This window comes from Rana temporaria, chromosome 1, assembly GCF_905171775.1.
Source record: "Rana temporaria chromosome 1, aRanTem1.1, whole genome shotgun sequence".
In the NCBI taxonomy this organism is placed as follows: Eukaryota; Metazoa; Chordata; class Amphibia; order Anura; family Ranidae; genus Rana; species Rana temporaria.
The window spans coordinates 529,779,099-529,798,912 of NC_053489.1; the positions used below are offsets into that span (position 1 = coordinate 529,779,099).

Consider the following 19,814-nt stretch of genomic DNA (forward strand, 5'->3'; position numbering starts at 1 on the left):
ACCGCCGATGGCTCGGTTCTCGCTCCTTCCTGAGCAGAGCGATGCTAACTGTCAGTCAGCATGGCTTCTGTTCTACTTCTCAGCGCTTATTGGAGCGGCCGTCTCAGCGGGTGGGGAGCGGCCGTCTCAGCGGCTCCCTGAGACTGCCTTCAATCAGGACAGCTGTCGGATCCCGATTTGGAAGTTGTGATGATGCACTGCCCTGACTGATGGCAGTGACATCAGCGGAGAGCGGACTTCAGACCGCTCTCCGCTGAAATCGGGTCACAGGAGTGCAAAACGAATTGCACTCCTGTGACCCTTAGGAGAAGCCCAGCCAAAAAAGCTCACTTTCGACTTCTCCTTTAAAGTAGATTAAACAGCACAGTGCTTGTGCTGTCTAATCTGCTCCTCTCTAAACTGTTAAAAACCTGGCGGATCCTGCCACTTCCTGTGTCCCCCTCTCTGTGCTGACAAGGATAATCAGGGCTGCTGGCAACCGTCATCTGCAGCTCTCCCCTGTGCTTTCCTCCCACCCTCCCTGGCTGTCAGCTCTGTGTCTCTGTCCCTGACCCCCCTCCACCGATATTAGTAGAAATAGAAGAGTATAAATGGTCACTGCCAGCCCCTCTATTATAGCTAGGCATACCACACTGTATAAGTATTTTATTAAAACAAGGCATGTAAATACCTTTTTAGAGCTATTTTCAGGCCGCTCACGCGACTTGCGGCCGCTCAACAACTCCGATACAGGGCTAATGCGGAAGGGGCTGAGTAATCACATGATCTCCCCGGCTGACGTCAGAGAGAGATCTCGGCCCCTCCTGCAGTAGTCCTGTACCAGAGGTGTAGAGCAGGAATCTGGTGACCGGCCTGAAGATAGCTCTAAAAAGGTATGTACATGCCTCATTTTATTAAAAGACTTATACAGTGTGGTATGCCTAGCTATAATAGAGGGAGTGGCAGTGATTTACACTTTTGTGTTAACAAACAGTTTAAGATAGTTGGTAATGCTAGATCAAATCACCTTTTGTGTCTGGTCATGTTAGAAACGTTCCATATTAATGTGAAAGTGTATCCCTGCTTTAGACCCCTTTCACACTTGATTAGATCAGCATAGGATCTGTCTGCTCAATGGTTCCTGCAGGCTGACAGCTATCCATAGATATAGGATGGTCTTCGAAAATATGAATTTTGAGTCAGGAAAAATAGTGTGCAGTTTATCAAAGACTAGTCTGTTTAATTGGTTGGTTTATGTTGCATGAAGAATATTCTCACATCTCTTTTTTTATTTTAGGTTTGAATGATCATGCACAATATGCACAATTTTGTGGATCAACATTTCTCTATCTGGAAGTATTGTTTGTGTATTATCTGAAACGAGGCAGTTATTTCCTAATCTGTTAATGTATTGTTTCTTTCAGTAGAAATGTTTAGTGTGTTTTGAATGATCCTTTGTCTAAAACTGTACATGTCGGGCAAGCTCTGTTTTATGGCAAACCTAAGTCCATTTATTCAGATACAATGTATAGCTGTTGAATTTGAATAGGTGAGATGTGTGAACAGTTGTGTCTTGGATTCTCTAGTATAGATGAGGTGGGTTGTGAATGCATGCTCTGAGTGTACTTACACAAGCAGGCATCCACTATGCCATTTAGGTAAAAAAAAATGACCATAAACCAAAACAAATTCACTATAACTTCCTTCATGTTCTTAAGCGTGTTCTATTGTGTGCTATTTTCATGTATACATCAGGGAGAGTTATTTTGAATTACCGTATTTAAATGTAAAACTTAAAGCATGTCTGACATAATATGTAGCAACTAACCAGATTTAAATTTGCATTGGAACATCAAGGGATAAAGCCACCTGAAACTGACATTTTCATTTTTGGTAGAGGCTGGGGAGTTAATAACTTCTTGTATATACATCTTGAGGACCCTGTAAGTGAGATCCTTTTGTTTTTAGACCTGTGCACCTGCTGAATCCATTGTGAGGGTGTTTGCCTCTATCCAAAACTCCCAAATGGACAGAAAAAAGTCAGTTACAATTGATGGCTTAAAGTCCTCCCTATTGGTGTATTCACTCACTGACTTAGCTCACCAGGCTCCACCTATCATATACTTTTTGGGTAGAATTACCTGTTAATGTTTAAATCTGGTTAGTTGTTTAGACAGCTCTTACCTCAGACAGTTTGATGAACCAGGTTTCATATCATTTCACTTTTACAATATACACTGAAAATCTCCAGTCAAACCGAGCTGACAAAAAAAAAAAAAACGAAACTCTTTACAGTGTCATTCAGCAATCATCAACAAAGCAGTATTAAACCCAGAACCAAAAATGTAATATATTGCAGTACCAATCATTAGATGGGGTGGCTGTATTAGCCTTTTCCCTATTTTCACCTTGTAATCTGACCAGTAACACACCTCCTGTAGTAGGCTACATTTATCTAGGCGATTCTGCTCGCTATTTAAAGACACTCTAGTAAAATGACAAATCGCACAATGCTCATTTCAGATGCCATTCATTTTACTGCCACCTAGAAATGTGGTGCCATTGGGCCACAATTGTCGCACGATAAATTGTGGCAAAAATGCATCACGTGAAGCTTGACGCCCAAAAGTAGCTCCTGAACTTTTTTTGGACAGCAAGCATCATGCCGCAATATATCCTGCAACAATCACTTTTTAGGTGCCATTAAAATGAATGGTATCTGAAATGCGCGTTGTGTGATTTTTCATGTTATCAAAGTGTTTTCAAATTGTGGGTCAAATCGTGGCAATTTAAAACGCCAGGTGTGAGTGCAGCCTTAGAGTGCCCCCACTCTGGATAAAGGAGTCTGGGGGAGGGGAGTGTTAGATACTACTAGCAGATTTAGATACACTAAAAAATTGAAGCCAAATTTCAGCTGACACCTTATAAGCAGTAACAGCAAGCTGTTTTTTTTTTTCTTTTGGGTAAAAAGTTTTACTTACTGTACATTGATCAATTTTATTTATTTATCATATGGTTTGCCTCAACTGGTACATCTGCAAGAGAGCTTGTTCTCTTGAAAAAACAACAGACTTACTGGCCAGAACTCCAGGTGAAAACAAAGGAAAGAAAGCCTAAAAAAGAAAACAAATGCTGCCATCACATCTAATAATTGGTATGCTGCAATATAATAAATGTTTGCTTTTGACCCCTTTCACACTGGGGTGTTTTTCAGGGGATTTTGGGCTAAAAATAGCACCTGTAAAGTGCCTTAAAAACGACCCCCTGCAGTCTCAGTGTGAAAGCCCGAGTGCTTTCACACTGAGGCGATGCACTGGCAGGACATTAAAATAAGTCCTGCAAGCAGCATCTTTGGAGCGGTGTACACATTGCTCCTTCACTGCTCCTGCCCATTGAAATTAATGGACACCACTGCCGAAGCGCCTGCAAAGCGCTTTGGCAGCAGTGCTACACGGGCGCATTTAACCCCTTCATCGGCCGCTAGCGGGTTTAAAAGCTCCCCACTAGCGGCCGAATAGCGCCGGTAAAACGATGGTAAATTTTTGCTAAAACTACCGTCAACGCCCGCCGGTCCAGTGTAAAAAGCAGCCTTTGGGTTTAATACCACTTTATTAAGTACTTTATACAGTTTGTTAATTTTGTCTATTTTCTGATAGAGAAACCATCAGCAGTAAAACTTGTTTTACATTAGGGACAGATTAGAACAGCAGTCAGGTTTTTATTGTGGTCAGTGTCTCTTTTGGGGATACTTCCCTTATTAAAAACGAAAGAAAATAGTTTTAGCTGGAATTGAGGTGCAAGTTGCCTCTTTGCCTTGGATCCTACGCTTCCCATGTTTGACATTAATGCATTTATTTATTGCACTGGCTGAAAAAGAGAAAAATATATTTTAGAAGGGCCATTTTATATTAAGAATCAAGCTAGCTGTTTCTATGGAATGAAGTAGCACCGAAAACAGCCACCTGTGACAAAAAAAATATAAAAGAAAGTGCCATGATTTTCAGGGAACCTAAGACTGCTGCAATGTTTTGCAATAATGAATAGAGCATGGTGTAAATTCTGTAGTGCTTATCAAAGAGAGTTTGATAAATGTGTCAGCATTGTTTTTTTCTATCATTGAAGTGTCAGGAAATGTTACTTCATATTCATTGCTATGTTTGAGTAGCATTGTAGAATGCTATGCCATATTCATTCCTTACATATTCAGATATACACTTAGGAATCCAAATGATCTATAGCAATTGGGCATATGTCAATGCATAAAACAAATATATACCTAAATACATTTTGGACCTTTAGTTCAGAAAAAAAGAACAGTCCTGCGTGAAATAATCTAAGGTCTTGCAAGGTATAGAATGTGATTGATTTACATAATGGAATAGATGCTGTTCACTTTGCACTTAGCTTACATTTCACTTTAAATACCAAACCAATATGCAAGGGAAATGGTTTAATGTTTAGATATCAGTCAAATTAGCTTAGAAAAAAAACAAACAATTAGTCTACATCCAGAAGATGTTTTTAAAAAGCCAAGATAAACTAATACATTTTTATTGCAGTTTTGACAAGAAAATTTGACAAATTATACTATAAGAGAAAAAGGTGCTATTTTATTCAGAGCCAAAATTCAGTTCTAACTATAAGGTGTGATGATGTAACGTCACCACTAGATTTGCACTGATAAATATTGCTTTCTTAAAATTGAAAATATAAGAAAACACTGATGTACTTTTGTTGACATTTTTGTTATAGAGTACTTCATTTTAATAGAAACTGGAGCTTTGTGCTAGCCCTGTCCTTCCAGTAACCTGCTCCATCTTCAGGCCAGACCCACATAATTAGAATCTGCATGCACTGCTTAGTTACTGTATTTGTGGTCCTCTGTTTGAATAGATGAAGTTAATTAGTGGATACAGAGTAAACAACAGTGGGATGGATGTCTTGTTATAAATGATTAATGGGAATGCAGGGGGTGTCCTTTTTTAATGTGGAAAATCGAATTCTTTGTGCCAGTGCTTATTGTAATGTTTATTTTGTTGTTTTTGTTATTGTTGTTATTTTGAGCATATTTAGCATTGTTTTAAACATGGTCACCAAAAGTGGCAAAGTCTGTTTATTAATATCTAATAAACTTGAAATCAACCTCTCATGTATTTAGCAAATTCTGTAGCCTTCTTAGTTCGTGTATACGACTTTATTTTTCCAAATGCCTTTATAGTCAGAAGAAAATATATATTTGCTCAAAAAATCTGCTACTAAATATTCTTTAGGAGAACTATTATTGTTAAAAAAACAACAGTTGCCATTGATGTTTAAATCATGTGTTATATGCTCTTCCTTAGTTTTTGACAATAAAATTGATGGACAGATTGTTTATTTTTCTTTTGTGTAAATATATAGAAAAGCGTTTCTTCTGTGGATAAATTACTACAGTGCCTAATTCCTTTACATGTAGTATCTGTGTAAATATCTTGCATTCATTCTTTGGAAAACTTTATATAGTGGTTTCGTAGATATAAGGTCACCTTACATTTTTCCACTTTGCAGTGTAGAAACATTAACCACTTCCCGCCCAGTCAATAGGAGATTGACGTCCGGGAAGTGGTTGTGAAATCCTGACTGGACGTCCTGCAGGATTTCATGCTGGCACGCGCCCGTGGGGCGTGCGGCGATCGGTGATGCGGGGTGTCAGTCTGACACCCTGCATCTCCGATCTCGGTAAAGAGCCTCCGGCGGAGGCTCTTTACCACGTGATCAGCCGTGTCCAATCACGGCGGATCACAATGTAAACAGGAAGAGCCGTTGACCGGCTCTTCCTCACTCGCGTCTGACAGACGCGAGTAGAGGAGAGACGATCGGCGGCTCTCCTGCAAGGGGGGGTTCGCGCTGATTATTTATCAGCGCAGCCCCCCCTCAGATCCCCACACTGGACCACCAGGGAGTACCCCCCCCCCAGTGCTCAATAGAGCACAAATAGATATATAAAAAAAAATAATGTTTTAAATGCAATCTATGCCAATCAGTGCCCACAAAAGGGCACTGACTGGCAACATGGGCACTGACTGTGCCCAGCAATGCCATCAGAACCACCCCTCAGTGTCACCCAGTGTCCATCAGTGCCAACTCTTAGTGCCCATCTATGCCCAGTGCCCACCTATCAGTGCCCTTCTGTACCACCCATAAGTGCCCATCAGTGCCGCCCATGAGTGCTGCCAAAGAGTGCCCAGTGCCACCTATGAGTGCCCATCAGTGCCGCCTATGAGTTCCCATCAGTGCCGCCTATGAGTGCCCATCAGTGCAGCATACCAGCACCGCCTATCGGTGCCCATCATTGCCACCTCCTCGGTGCCGCCATATCAGTGCCCATAATTGAAGAAGAAAACGTACTTATTTACAAAAAATATATAAAAACATATTTTTTTTCAAAAATGTCGGTCTTTTATTAGTTGTTGCGCAAAAAATAAAAATCGCAGAGGTTATCAAATACCACCAAAAAAAAAGCTCTATTTGTGGGAACAAAATGATACAAATTTCATTTGGGTACAGTGTAGCATGACCGCGCAATTGTCATTCAAATTGCGACAGTGCTGAAAGCTGAAAATTGGCTTGGGCGGGAAGGTGCGTAAGTGCATGGTATGGAAGTGGTTAAATTGTGACCGGGTTGCATTTAGGATAATGTTATGGTAGTTTATATTTTCTTTGTGAATTTTCCTACAGAGTTTAGAATTTTAAAACTGCTCTTGGTTTGAATGTTCCTATGTACAGATCATTGCAACACTTGGGTGATCTCTAGTTCCAAACTTAAAGTCTTCCCTAGAAAGAGTGCCATTCTTGTACTGACTAGTCCCTGCTCCTCAGATATACTAGTGCACTCTCCAACTTTTGTTCATAAACAAGTGTTTTTAAGTTCAATCATACAGTTTACAACTGCACAAAGTTATTTTGCAGAGCATTGATATTGGAAAATAAATCTCTGACCTCCTTGAGAAGCTGTGTTCCGGATAGATTTGTTAGCCTAACTTCCCAGCAATATAATGAGCAAACAGAGTCCAGAGGTTTTCTTAGCCTAGGTTAGTGATGGCGAACCTTGGCACCCCAGATGTTTTGGAACTATATTTCCCATGATGCTCAACTACACTGAAGAGTGTATGAGCATCATGGGAAATGTAGTTCCAAAACATCTGGGGTGCCAAGGTTCGCCATCACTGGCTTAGGTTCATATTATCTTGTGTGCATTTGCGTGCACATCACGGGTACAGCAGCCCATTAATTTGCTGTACCCACAAGAAAAATGGGTAAAGATGTCCCAGAACCATTTATTAAAACATGCTACACAGAACCACATGGTGGCTGCATTTTTTATGATGCCCGGGGTTGCCCTTAAGAATTATTGGCACCCCTGTCTAGTACATCCTGGCATCCTTGCACTGCAGTATCTCATGGGGATGTGACGAGTCCCAGCAGGGCAGTACAAGCTGATGAGGTGGCTAGCACTCATTTCCCACAGCCAGCCAAGAAATCGCACGCAGGCCTGAGCTGATAGTGTCCTTCCACAGGTGCTTGCAAATCCTGATTGGAAGCCCCCCAGATTCAGTAGCACCTGTTATTCCCCCATTCACAGCCCAACCCGGAATTTAGATGGAAACAGCTCCCCTTGATTTTTTTGAGTTGTTCAAGGAAAATCTGTATCAATTGTGAACCAAAGCAGTCTTTACGCACAACGATACATTGTCGTCAACCCAAATTCAACTCTTGCCACACCATTCACATTGAGCAGCCAAATCTTCCGGGGCTGAAGTGGTTAAAGAACTTTGTGCAAATGAAAAAAAATGTTTTTTTTTTCATTATCCAAAAACTTATAGCAAAAATAATCTTCCATTGACCCAATGTGCCTCTCAGCAAAATGCTTGGGGTGTCTACTTCCTGAAAAGGGGTCATATGGGGGGGGTTTGTTTCAGGGCCTCTAAACTGATAGGTAATCAGGAAGTAAAACAAAGAACTCACGCAGTTTGAAAGCCTGAAGATGGTTATTGGTATTGGATTCCCATATGCGGCTAGACTCCCAAAAAGTCTAACCATACTTAGGAGAAGTAGCAGAATGTGGATTGGGGTGGCATATTTAAAAAAATATCTCATCAAAATGTTTTAATTTTCCAAAAACTTGTGGCAAAAAGGGCAGGTTGGCTCGGCTGGGTGAAATCACGTTGTGTAACGTCACTTCGCCCTGCGCACGCCCCCTTTCCCCCGGTAGCGATGCGTGTTCCCCACGGCCACGATGACCATCGACACCCGCGATTGCTCGTGACAGAGCGAGAATCGTAAACACACAGCTCCCGGTTCTTTCAGGGGGAGAAATTACAATGTATGAACAGCAATCTGTCATTTCCCCTAGTCAGTCTCATCCCCCCTTCAGTTAGAACACACTTTAGGGAACATAATTAACCCATTGATTGCGCCTAGTGTTAACCCCTTCACTGCCAGTGAAATTTTTACAGTAATCAGTGCATTTTTATAGCACTGATCGCTGTAAAAATGACAGTGGTCCCAAAAATGTGTCAAAAGTGTCCGATATGTCCGCCATAATGTCGCAGTCCCGATAAAAAAATCGCAGATCACTGCCATTACTAGTAAAAAAATATATAAAAAAATACAATAATTCTATCCCCTATTTTGCAGACGCTATAACTTTTCTGCAAACCAATCAATATGCGCTTATTGCGATTTTTTTTTTTTTACCAAAAATATGTAGAAGAATACATATCGGCCTAAACTGAGGAAAAATTTTGTTTGGATATTTATTATAGCAAAAAGTAAAAAATATTGAATTCTTTTCAAAATTGACGCTCTTTTTTTGTTTATAGCGCAAAAAAAAAAAAAAAAACGCAGAGGTGATCAAATACCACCAAAAGAAAGCTCTATTTGTGGGAAAAAAGGATGCAAATTTTGTTTGGATGCAACGCCGCTTGACCGCGCAATTGGGGCAAGGTCCTTAACCTGCATAATGGTCCGGGTCTTAAAGCGGTGGTTCACCCTCCACATCATTAGACCATTACATTCGGCATCGTAGCGCGAGCTACGGTATGCCGGTCTTAAATTTTTAATCCCCGTACTCACTGTGCTATCGCTCATTGAAGAATCCGACTCCCGCGGGGAATGGGCGTGCCTATGGAGAGGGAGGATGATTGACGGCCGGCTCTGGCACGTCACGCTCCCCGAAGACAGCCGGAGTAGGTCTCGGCTCTTCACGGCGCAATGCGCACAGGCTATGCGCAGGCGCCGTGAATAGCCAAGCCTATTTCGGCTATTTCCGGAGAAGCGTGACGTGCCAGGGCCGGCCGTCAATCACCTTCTCTCACCATAGGAACGCCCATTCCCCGGAATCTTCAATGAGCCATAGCACAGTGAGTACGGGGATAAAAAATGTAAGACCGGCATACCGTAGCTCGCGCTACGATGCCGAATGTAATGGTCTAATAAAAAAAATCATTTTTTTTTTTTTTAAACAGGGTGAACCCCCGCTTTAAGTGGTTAAGAAGTCCAACTGGGGTGGTACATAGACCTCCCGAGTGGGACCCGTTCCTCCAATGTAAACATATCTATAAAAACGACATACAAAATAACAACGTATAATTAAAAATTGCTGAGACAGACCAACCGCTTCTAACTGAAAATGGACACCTCTCAATCTGTATGGTCAGATATCCAATATATGGAGATAAATGCAATCCTGCGATGTAGAAACTGATCGCTGAAAATATATAATATATAAATATATGTATGGATAACCCAGCTGATGTGAGTAAAAAATGGGGGGGGGAAAGAAAATTCAAAAACACATATTTGATGTGTACAGCTAATCAGTTTGGGGAATATGTCCAGGAGATACTCAATAGGTTGCTGGATGGCTCCAAATGATGGTAGACTGCCCTGGAACAAATTGTATAATCTCAAATTGATAAAGATCAAGCAAAAATAGTCCTTAAATACATCCTATGCAAGAGAAGCTCAAACAGGTCCATTCATAAAGGCGTGTAGCTGCCATGAATATACAGGGAATAGATATCGCCCTCACTGCCAAGCTTAAAGCAATTATAAAACCTCAATGTATCACTTGATGGGATATGAAGTGATTTTGCTGCTTTGGTAGGTAATAAACTTCCCTTAGACCCCTTTCGCACTGAGGAGTTTTTTTAGGCGGTATAGCGCCTAAATACCGCCTGAAAAACTCCTGCCCAGGAGAGAAAAAAATCTCCTGCAAGCAGCATTTTTGGAGCGGTATGTATACCGCTCCTTCCCATTTCAAACAATGGGAAACCGTGGTAATACCGCCAGCAATGCGCCTCTGCAGAGGCGTATTGCGGGCGGTATTAACCCTTTATCGGCCGCTAGCGGGGGTTAATACCGCACCGCTAGCGGCCGAATTCCGACGGTATAGCGGCGCTATACCACCACTGTGCCTCCTGCTCCAGTGTGAAAGGGGCCTTAGACTTGTTAGACTGCAGGTTCAGCTTAAAACAACATAGACACAGTAGATAGTCTCAGTTTTTATGCAGGCTGGAGAGGAGGGGGGATACAATCAACCTGTGATTAGTTCAAAAGGAATGTGTATCCTGTGTTGTATCACAAGATTGTTCCCACATACAGATCATAGAACCCAGTGATGTATAGAGGGTTCTTACCCTTACTGAAGTCTGACACCGTTCTCTCCGCAAAGTGTCTGCAGGCCGCTCAGTGGGGCTGTTTGTTTCCGTGATGTTCAAGCAGCCCTGGCAGACGTAGCCGGCGTTTGTAAACACGTGTAGAGATGTATGGTGTCTTTACTGGTACAGAGTTGACAGGTATTCCTCCAGTAACCAGTAGATGGAATTCGAGATCCAGAAAATTTGAACCGCAGATAAAGATGAGCTGTGGGACTTTCGTGCTTCACAGGAGCATAACGCTGACACAGATGGGGTTTTCAGTGGATATGGCAGTGGCCGTCAGATAGCAGTAGCATCGTACATCGACGCGTTTCGTGATCTTAACCGATCACTTCGTCTGGGTGTCGTGCCTGGGTTATTGTGATCATTAAATAGGGCAAATTAACCAATCAAAAGCCCAGAGGCACATTGATTATATATTGCCATCTAGTGGCCACAACTAGAATTGCATGTTGTAGATAGGTAAATCTGTTTAATTGGATGAATGGACGGCGATTTAGCGTAAAGGCAATTGCTATTAAATTTTTTATATAATCATTTGCAAAGGGGTATTTAGAGCTGGCATTGTTAGCAGGGATACAGATGACATTAGTGTTGATAGCCTAAAAGCAAACCTGTAAAGAGGTTGCTAAGGTCAATCACCTACTATGACAAAGTGGAGATAACTGGAAGGGATGTAACACAGCAGACAATATTGAGGTTACTGTATATTGTATATTATCATGCAGTGTATAGACGGATATTTGGCACATATTGTCACCCACTGTGTGAAGCACACAAGGTAACAGGATGTGCCATGTCTGTTGAACAAGGGCCTATAGGGCCATTTATGGCTCTAAGAAGATTTTTAAACTTAATTCAGTGTTGATACCAAGAATATTGCTGAACTGAAACAGTTCTGTAAAGAGGAATGGTCAAGAATTACTCCTGACAGTTGTGTGTCTGATCTGCAACGACAGGAAACGTTTGGTTGAAGTTATTGCTGCTAAAGGAGGTTCAACCAGTTATTAAATCCAAGGATTCACATACTTTTTCCACCTGCACTGTGAATGTTTACATGGTGTGTTCAATAAAAACATGGTAACATTTAATTATTTGTGTGTTATTAGTTTAAGCAGACTGTAATTGTCTATTGTTGTGACTTAGATGAAGATCAGATCGCATTTTATGACCAATTTGTGCAGAAATCCATATCATTCCAAAAGGGTTCATATACTTTTTCTCAGAGCTTTTTTTCTCAGAAAATAGGTGCAGGAACTCAACCACGACCCCGTTCAGATTTCAAAAACAGTAGAAGGGTCTTAAAGGGGCATTAAATACCAGGATTGCATTACATACAGAGTGCAGAGTTCAGGGGGTTACACACAGAGTGCCGAGCTGTCACTTGTAAACACAGAAACCAGACTTCTGTGTTTACAAGTGATTGTGGTGAGCAGGCACCAAAGGGTCTGAGCCAGAGGTGGTGGAACTGAGTTCCCCCAAGTTCCCCCTGAAAAAAAGCCCTGCTTTTTCTTGCAACTGTAGCTTCAACAATATGTCCTCATGCACACGGAAACTTAGAAGCTCCTGTGTGTTGAGGCGTAAAATACAACAAAAAAAGTGAATGCAAGGTTCAAGGAGAATCAAAAACAGCATGTTTACTTGCACATGATTGGATGATGAAAATCAGCAGAGCTTCACCACATTCACAACGTTCTGGGGAAAATGAGTGTAAGTGCACTTGCAAAGTGAAGTCTATTTACTTTTTGTAAATAAACCCCACTATGATAAATTGGAGCACTGTGGGGTTGATTTACTAAAACCGGAGTACTCGGAATTAGGTGCAGCTGTGCATGGCAGCCAACTGTAGAGGGGTCTTAAATGAGAAAAACACTTTAGAGAAATGAAAATCAAAACTTTATTTTCCATCAAGTGTCACTTATGTCTGAAATTCCTGCAACCTAATCTTAAAAAAAGGCCATTGTACTAACCTTTTCCGTTGTACTAACGGGAAACAGAAAGATAGGTACAAATATGTAAATGATGCCTTATTAGATGGATCCATATTTTTATACTAAACACTATCAGGAGAAAGCAAGAAAATCTTCATTATTCTGCCTTACACATTTGCAGAATTATGTGAGAATTAATGTTTCACTCCAAATAATGTTGATCCTGACATACTTCTATGGGACTCTGTCTAAACCAAAAAAGAATGCACGTGAACACTGTACAATAATGCCGCGTACACACGGTCGTTTTTCGGCATAAAAAAACAAAGTTTTTCAGCATGTCCAAAAAACGAAGTTTTTTCAACTTCATCATTAAAAACGATGTTGCCCACACACCATCGTTTAAAAAAAATTATAAACAAAGCGCGGTGACGTACAACACGTACAACGGCACTCTGAAGGGGAAGTTCTATTCGCCTTTGGGCTGCTTTTAGCTGATTCCTTGTTAGTAAAAGACGATTCTCACTTTTTTGTCTGTTACAGCGTGATGAATGTGCTTACTCCATTATGAATGGTAGTTTTACCTGAACGAGCGCTCCCGTCTCATAACTCGCTTCTGGGCATGCGCGGGTTTAAAGCGTTTTAGCCCACACACGATCATTTTTTACAACCCGAAAAACGAAATTTCTCTTCCGTTCATAGACGGACACAGCCTTCTTTGACATTAGGGTTATGCTTCTTCCTACCAGGAGAGTTTAGGCAGAATTTAACAGCACTTAAAGTGTTAAAACCTTTCCTTCGTGCTGCTCCTCCCAGGGGGGCGTGGCTCCCCCAGGCATAACCCACACCCTGCTCTAGGAGCCTCAGTCTTTTTCTGCCTAACGACAGGAGAGTCAGGCGCTCTCTGGAGTTCCTGTACTCTGGAGTTTTTTTCTGGCGATTTTTCTCGCTTTTATTTTTTTGTTCCTGCATTTTTGAATCCTGCGATTCTTCTATCAACAGCCGACTGGGTGACAGGCTGGGTCCTTGACTCTTGTAGTCCCCCCATGTTCGGCCATCGAGCGTGTGTCGGCCCTTAGCTCAGCTTTGGGACGTCCACGACAGGCCCCGTTGCTCCAGGGGCGGCCGGGGAACTTCGGTTCTAGGGCACACATATGACCAGTCTCTATGGCTGTGTCACAGTGTGTCTGGCCGACAGCCATGCCGTTTACGGACATGGTTCTGTCTGGGATATCTCCAGCCAGGTAGTCGCAGGATGGGTAAGTAGTGGCCACTTACTCATGTAAGTGGTCTGGCTGGTGTTTTCCCTGGGGAGGTCGACTGAGGGTCCGCCCTGCTTTCCTCTCTCCCCTTCCTCTCCCTCCTTCCCCTGACTGGGTGGTGGCTGTGAAGGGGGGCCTCCTGGGTTTTCTTTATTACCACCGGGGCCCGTGTGTTGTTGGGGGACTGTGTTGTTACTCTGGGGGGTGCTGCTGTGTTATATGAGGTGATTTTTACCTCAGACGGCGGCCATCTTGGAAATCTCTTGGTTTCTTCCCTGAGGTGACAGACACAGCACAGCCTCTGGTAGTGCTGTGAAACGCTGTGATTCTTCCCTGAGGTGACAGACACAGCACAGCCTCTGGTCTATTGTGACAGTTTTAGTGCTGTGAAACGCTGTGATTCTTCCCTGAGGTGACAGACACATCACAGCCAGCACATCAGAGCACACCTCAGGTTTTCAGCTCTCTCTGCAGCTGGGTGGGGTGGTGAGTACCAGGGGCCCCCATACTCTGCAATAGCAGCAAGGAGGTGACCAGTGGGGGTTTTTGTCCTGCTTTGCAGGGTGGGTGACACAGCGCTGACACTATGGAACCTGAGCCAGGTCTCCCTATCCAGCAACGCCCGAGTTAACCCTTAACGCCCTTTCCCCTGCCACATCTGTTATGTTGGCTGTCCTGGGTTTCTTGCCAGGTTTGAAGCAGCTAGTGTCCGGATGGGGGATAAAAGGCGCCCTTCCCTGAGCCTGCTTCTGGGGATGTCTCTGATGCAGAATTGCTGTTTTCTGGTTCTGTTATGTCAGAGGCTGCGGGCTTAACCCACGTGGATAGTGAGGATGACTCTGCTGCAGAGTCAGTTGCTGGCAAGGAATTTGTTGAAACTCTTGTTTCGGCGGTGCGTGAGACTCGTGAGAAAAATTGAGGATGTGGCGGAGACACCAGCCGTGTCAGTACCTTTTAGATTCCGCAGACTGCCACGCACCGCTAAAGTGTTTCCTTGTGTTCCTTATTTGGACAATATGTTATACGAGGAATGGGATGCACCGCAAAAAGTTTGTCAAAAAACTTTGCAACCTGTTACCCCCTTGAGGGGGACTTTTAAAAAAAAGTAGGTCTCTCCTCCGCCAGTGGACCCCCCTGTGTCCAGACTGAGTAGGGCCACCATGTTGCCTGTGGAAGGGGCTCCTGCATTTCAGGATCCCGTTGATAGGAGAGTGGAGGCCGTGGCCCGCTCCCTTTTCGCTGTGGTGGGTTCGGCGGTGAGGCCGGCTCTGGACGGGGCCCTGGTGGCACAGGCCCCGACTGAAAGGGCGAAGCTCCTGCTGCAGGAGCTGGAAGAAGGGGACGCTTCCAAGTCCTCTAGGGACCTGGCTGAACAATTGGTTCAGGGTCAGAAATTTCTCTGCGAGGCGGCCATGGATACAATCCGGGGCTTCCGTCTATGCAGTGGTTCTGCACCGCCTTGTGTGGCTGAAGAGCTGGTCTGCGGACTAGTCCTCTAAGGAGGCCTTGGTGATGACCTTTAAGGGTGAACGGTCCTTTTGGGACTTCCCTGAATGGCATCATTGAGGATGCCACGGGTGGTAAGCGCATGCTGTTCCAACAGTCTGGGAAGGGCTAGGGACCTCGCCATGTGCAAGGACCCTCCTTGACTACCTCCGAGCGTTTTTTCGCCCACCCTGTGCGGTGGGGGTAGGTCTACAAGGTGCTTAAACCCCCGCCGCGGGGCAGCATGCCTAACAAGTCTGCGGACATACCTGCTTCCGCCTGAAGGTCTGCTCCCGCTCGTGTCTCGGGTGGGAGACTGGCTTCGCACATTCGTGGCTCGGTGGAGGTCTCTCCTCTCCGACCGTTGGGGTTGCGAAGTGGTTTCCTTGGGGTACAAGATTGAGTTTCTCTATTGTCTGCCAAACATTTTTTTTTCCCTCCGGTCTCTGGCCTCCTCCGGTTCGCCGGTTGGCTCTGTCAGGGGCTGTCCAGGATCTTCTGGTCAGGGGAGTGATTGTGCCAGTTCCCTCGTTGGAACGGTCTCAGGGGTTTTACTCCATTCTGTTTGTGTCCCCACAGAGGATGTGGCCCGGTCAATCCTGGGCCTCAAGTCCCTCGTTTGTTTTGTCAAGGTGCAAACTTTCAGGTGGTGTCGATTCGCTTGGTAATAGCGGCACTCCATCAGGGGGATTTTTCTGGCATCCTTGGATGTCATGAACGTGTACCTGCATGTTTGCATATCCTCAAAGCACCAGAGATTCTGTGCTTTGCGGTGGGGGGGGGACCATTTTCAATTGGTGTCCTTCCTTTTCGGCGGGTTTTCGCCAAGGTGCTCGTCCCGATACTGGCCCGGCTGTGACAGCGGGGGTTGTTATCCTGGGATGTCTGGACGACATTCTCCTACGAGCTTCTTCGAGCTCTGCATTGGTGGAGCCGTGTCTATCACGTGTCAGGCTCTCCGAGAGTCCGGCTGGTTTCTGGATCGTCCTGAAATCAGGGTTGATTCCGTCTCAGGGACTGGAATACCTGGGACTAGTCCTGGATTCCGCCGGGGCGGGAGTGTTTTTCTCCTAACGGAAGAACTTCAGACTCTGCTATCTGCTGTGCAGCAGTTGCCGACCCTGAAACGGTCGTCTCTGCGATTCTGCAGGAAGGTTCTGGGTCCGTTGGTGGCCTCTTTCGAGGCGGTTCCGTATATCCAGTTCCACGCCAGGGTACTACGGAGGGAATTGCTGTCACGATGGGACTAGCTTCCGTCATCTCTGGATTACCAGATTCAATTGAGTCATCTGATCATGTCTCCCCTGGTGTGGTGGCTGGCGTTTCCAGTGCTTCGGGCCGGAAAGTCGTTTTTCTGCAGGCCACTGGACAGTGGTCATGATGGATGCCAGCCTCTCCGGTTGGGGAGGGGCGCTTGGGGCACCCAGTTAGCCCAGGGGCACTGGACTCAGGTGGAGTCCTGCCTACTGATCAACGTTCTGGAGCTCCGAGCAATCAAGCTTTGCCTTGCCAGGTGGTCCCTGGATCCACAGGGCCGACAGGTCAGGATCCTGTCCGATGACGCCACGGCCGTGGTGTAGGTTGATCATCAGGAAGGCACACGGAGTTCTGTTGCAGCGACGGGGGTCGCGCACATCCTTTCGGTGGGCCGAAGGGTCCGTTCCGGCTCTATCGGCTGGGTACATTCCGGGAGTACGGAATTGGCTAGCCGACCTCCTAAGTCGCACTACACTGGGCCAAGGAGAGTGGTCTCTCCACCCGCAGGTCTGTGCCGAAAGTGGGGCACTCCGGACATGGACCTTCTAGCGTCCCGTCTCTATCGGTAGGTGCCACGGTTCGTGGCCAGGTTTAAGGACCCGTGGGCAGACGCGTCAGGCGCGTTGGTGGCTCCTTGGGGTCACTATCGCCTAATTTACACCTTCCCTCCTCGGAAGCTTCTTCCTCGCCTGCTGCGCAGAGTGGAAGCCGAAGGGATTCCAACAATCCTGATCACCCCAGATTGCCCACGCTGCTCCTGGTACGCGGACCTGGTGCGTCTGGTGGCAGACGCCCCCTAGCGTCTTCCCCTGGGAGTTGATCTTCTGTTACAGGGTCCGATCTTCCACCCTGTCTCACAGCCATCGGCTTTAGCGGCGTGGCTGTTGAGAGCCAGGGGCTGAAGGACCGAGGCCTATTGGGCTCGGTGGTCTCTACCGTGCTGCGTGCACGGAAGTCTACCTCACGTAGGATTTACCATCATACGTGGAAGGCCTGCATCTCTGTGTGTGAGGAGATGAAATGGCACCCTCGTACATACGTGGTGTACAGGGTTCTGCTGTCTTTACAGCAGGGAGTGGTTCGGGCTCTCGCCTTAAGTACGGTTAGGAGCCAGATTTCTGCTCTGGCTGTTTTTACTTGCAGTGACCCTTGGCGTCGCACTCCTTGGTGCGTACTTTGGGTCAGGGGGTCTGGCAGGTGGCCCCTCCGGTGCGCCCTCCATTACCCCCATGGGACTTGAATTTAGTCCTTTCGGTGCTTCGGGATGCTCCCTTTGAGGACATTCGGGAGGTTTTTTGTTTATTGTCACAAAAGGTGATTTTATTTCTGGTAGCGATTACCTCGATCAGACGAGTGTCTGTCTGATCTGGCGGCCTTGTCTTGCAAGGCTCCCTACTTGGTCATCCGTAAGGATGAGGTGGTGCTGCGGCCGCACCCGTTTTTTCTCCCTAAGGTTGTTTCGGCTTTTCACATTGATGGGGTCATTGTTCTTCCATCCTTATGTCCTTGGCCGAAATGCCAGGAGGAGGCCACTTTGCATCCTCTGGATGTGGTTTGGGCCCTACGAGTGTACTTATATGTTACGGTTCCGTTCCGGAAGTCAAACTCACTGTTCGTGTCGGTGACTGGCCCTACAAGAGGGCCTGGCGGTCTCGTCGGCCACCGTTCCTAGGTGGTTCCGACGGATTGTGCTTCAGGCCTATGCCCTAAAGGGGCGTGCGCCCCCCTTTCGGGTTATGGCGCATTCGACCAGGGCGATCGGGGCCTCTTGGGCTTTCCGGCATCATGCCTCTGTGTTACAGCGGTGTTGGGATGCATCCTGGTCGTCGATCCACGCTTTTTTCAAAGTTTTACGAGGTGGATGTGTGCATCTTCTGATGCCTCCTTCAGCCGCAGGTGTTACGGCGGCAGTTTATGTTTGGAGTTTCTCCGTTGAGCAACTCCGGTTTTTGTTTGGGGTGTAACCTGGTTTGCTGTGTTATTTTCCCACCCCTCTAATTTTTTTGACACTGCTTGGGGACATCCCTAATGTCAAAGAAGGCCGTGTCCGTTTACTCACCGTAAAATCCATTTCTCTGAGTTCATAGACGGACACAGCACCCACCCCTCCTTGGTTTGTACTGCTTGTTACGGACTGAGGCTCCTAGAGCAGGGTGTGGGTTATGCCTGGGGGAGCCACGCCCCCTGGGAGGAGCGGCATGAAGGAAAGGTTTTAACACTTTAAGTGCTGTTAAATTCTGCCTAAACTCTCCTGGTAGGAAGAAGCATAACCCTAATGTCAAAGAAGGCTGTGTCCGTCTATGAACTCAGAGAAATGGATTTTACGGTGAGTACAAAAATCCTATTTTTAAAAAACGACGTTAAAAAATTCAGCATGTTCGATTTTTTTTTTTTACGTTTTTCAGAAGCCGAAAAACGATGTGAAGCCCACACACAATGGCCCAGATTCAGGTAGAATCGCGCAATATTTGCGTGGGCAAAGAGCAAAAATTTTTCTCTGCGCCCACGCAAATATTGCGCTTTGCCCGCGATTCACGGAGCAGTTGCTCCGTAAATTGCGCGGGCGATATGCTAAACAGCCAGGCGTAAGGCTGCCTAATGTAAATGATCCCGCCGGGGGCGGGAATCATTTAAATTAGGCGCGCTCCCGCGCCGAGCGAACAGCGCATGCTCCGTCGGGAAACTTTCCCGACGTGCATTGCGGCAAATGACGTCGCAAGGACGTCATTTGCTTCTAAGTGAACGTGAATGGCGTCCAGCGCCATTCACGGTTCACTTACGTAAACGACGTAAAATTTGAACGTCGCGAGCGGGAAGCGCAGCTATACTTTAGCATTGGTTGCGCCTGCTATTAGCAGGAGCAGCCTTATGCTAAAGTCGCCGTACGGAAACTCCGTACCTTGCGTGCGCAGGGCCCGCGCAACTTTTGTGAATCGGTGGTAGTATGCAATTTGCATACTATACGCCGATCACAATGGCCGCGCCCCCTAGCGGCCAACGCAAGAATGCAGCCTGGGATGTGAAGGCATAAGGAGGCTTATGTCTGTCACATCCTAGGCTGCAGTCGGTGTAACGAGGTTCCTGAATCAGGAGCACTCGTTACACCGGAGCAAGTAAGCCCTTGCGCAGGTTGCGCGGGCGCAAGTGCTTCTTGAATCTGGCCCACTGATTTTAAATGACGTTTTTAAAAATGTCGTTTT

At 45.7% G+C, this 19,814-nt stretch overlaps 1 protein-coding gene across 1 annotated transcript in view; it reads left to right on the forward strand.

Moving 5' to 3' along the window:
* RBM46 (RNA binding motif protein 46) overlaps positions 1-2,259 on the forward strand; it is an 86,520-nt gene extending 84,261 nt beyond the window's left edge. Inside the window, exon 6 of the mRNA XM_040332117.1 lies at positions 1,277-2,259. The gene's annotated coding sequence lies outside the window, so the exon portion shown is untranslated. The remainder of the gene's footprint in view (positions 1-1,276) is intronic.
* Positions 2,260-19,814: the final 17,555 nt, after the last annotated feature.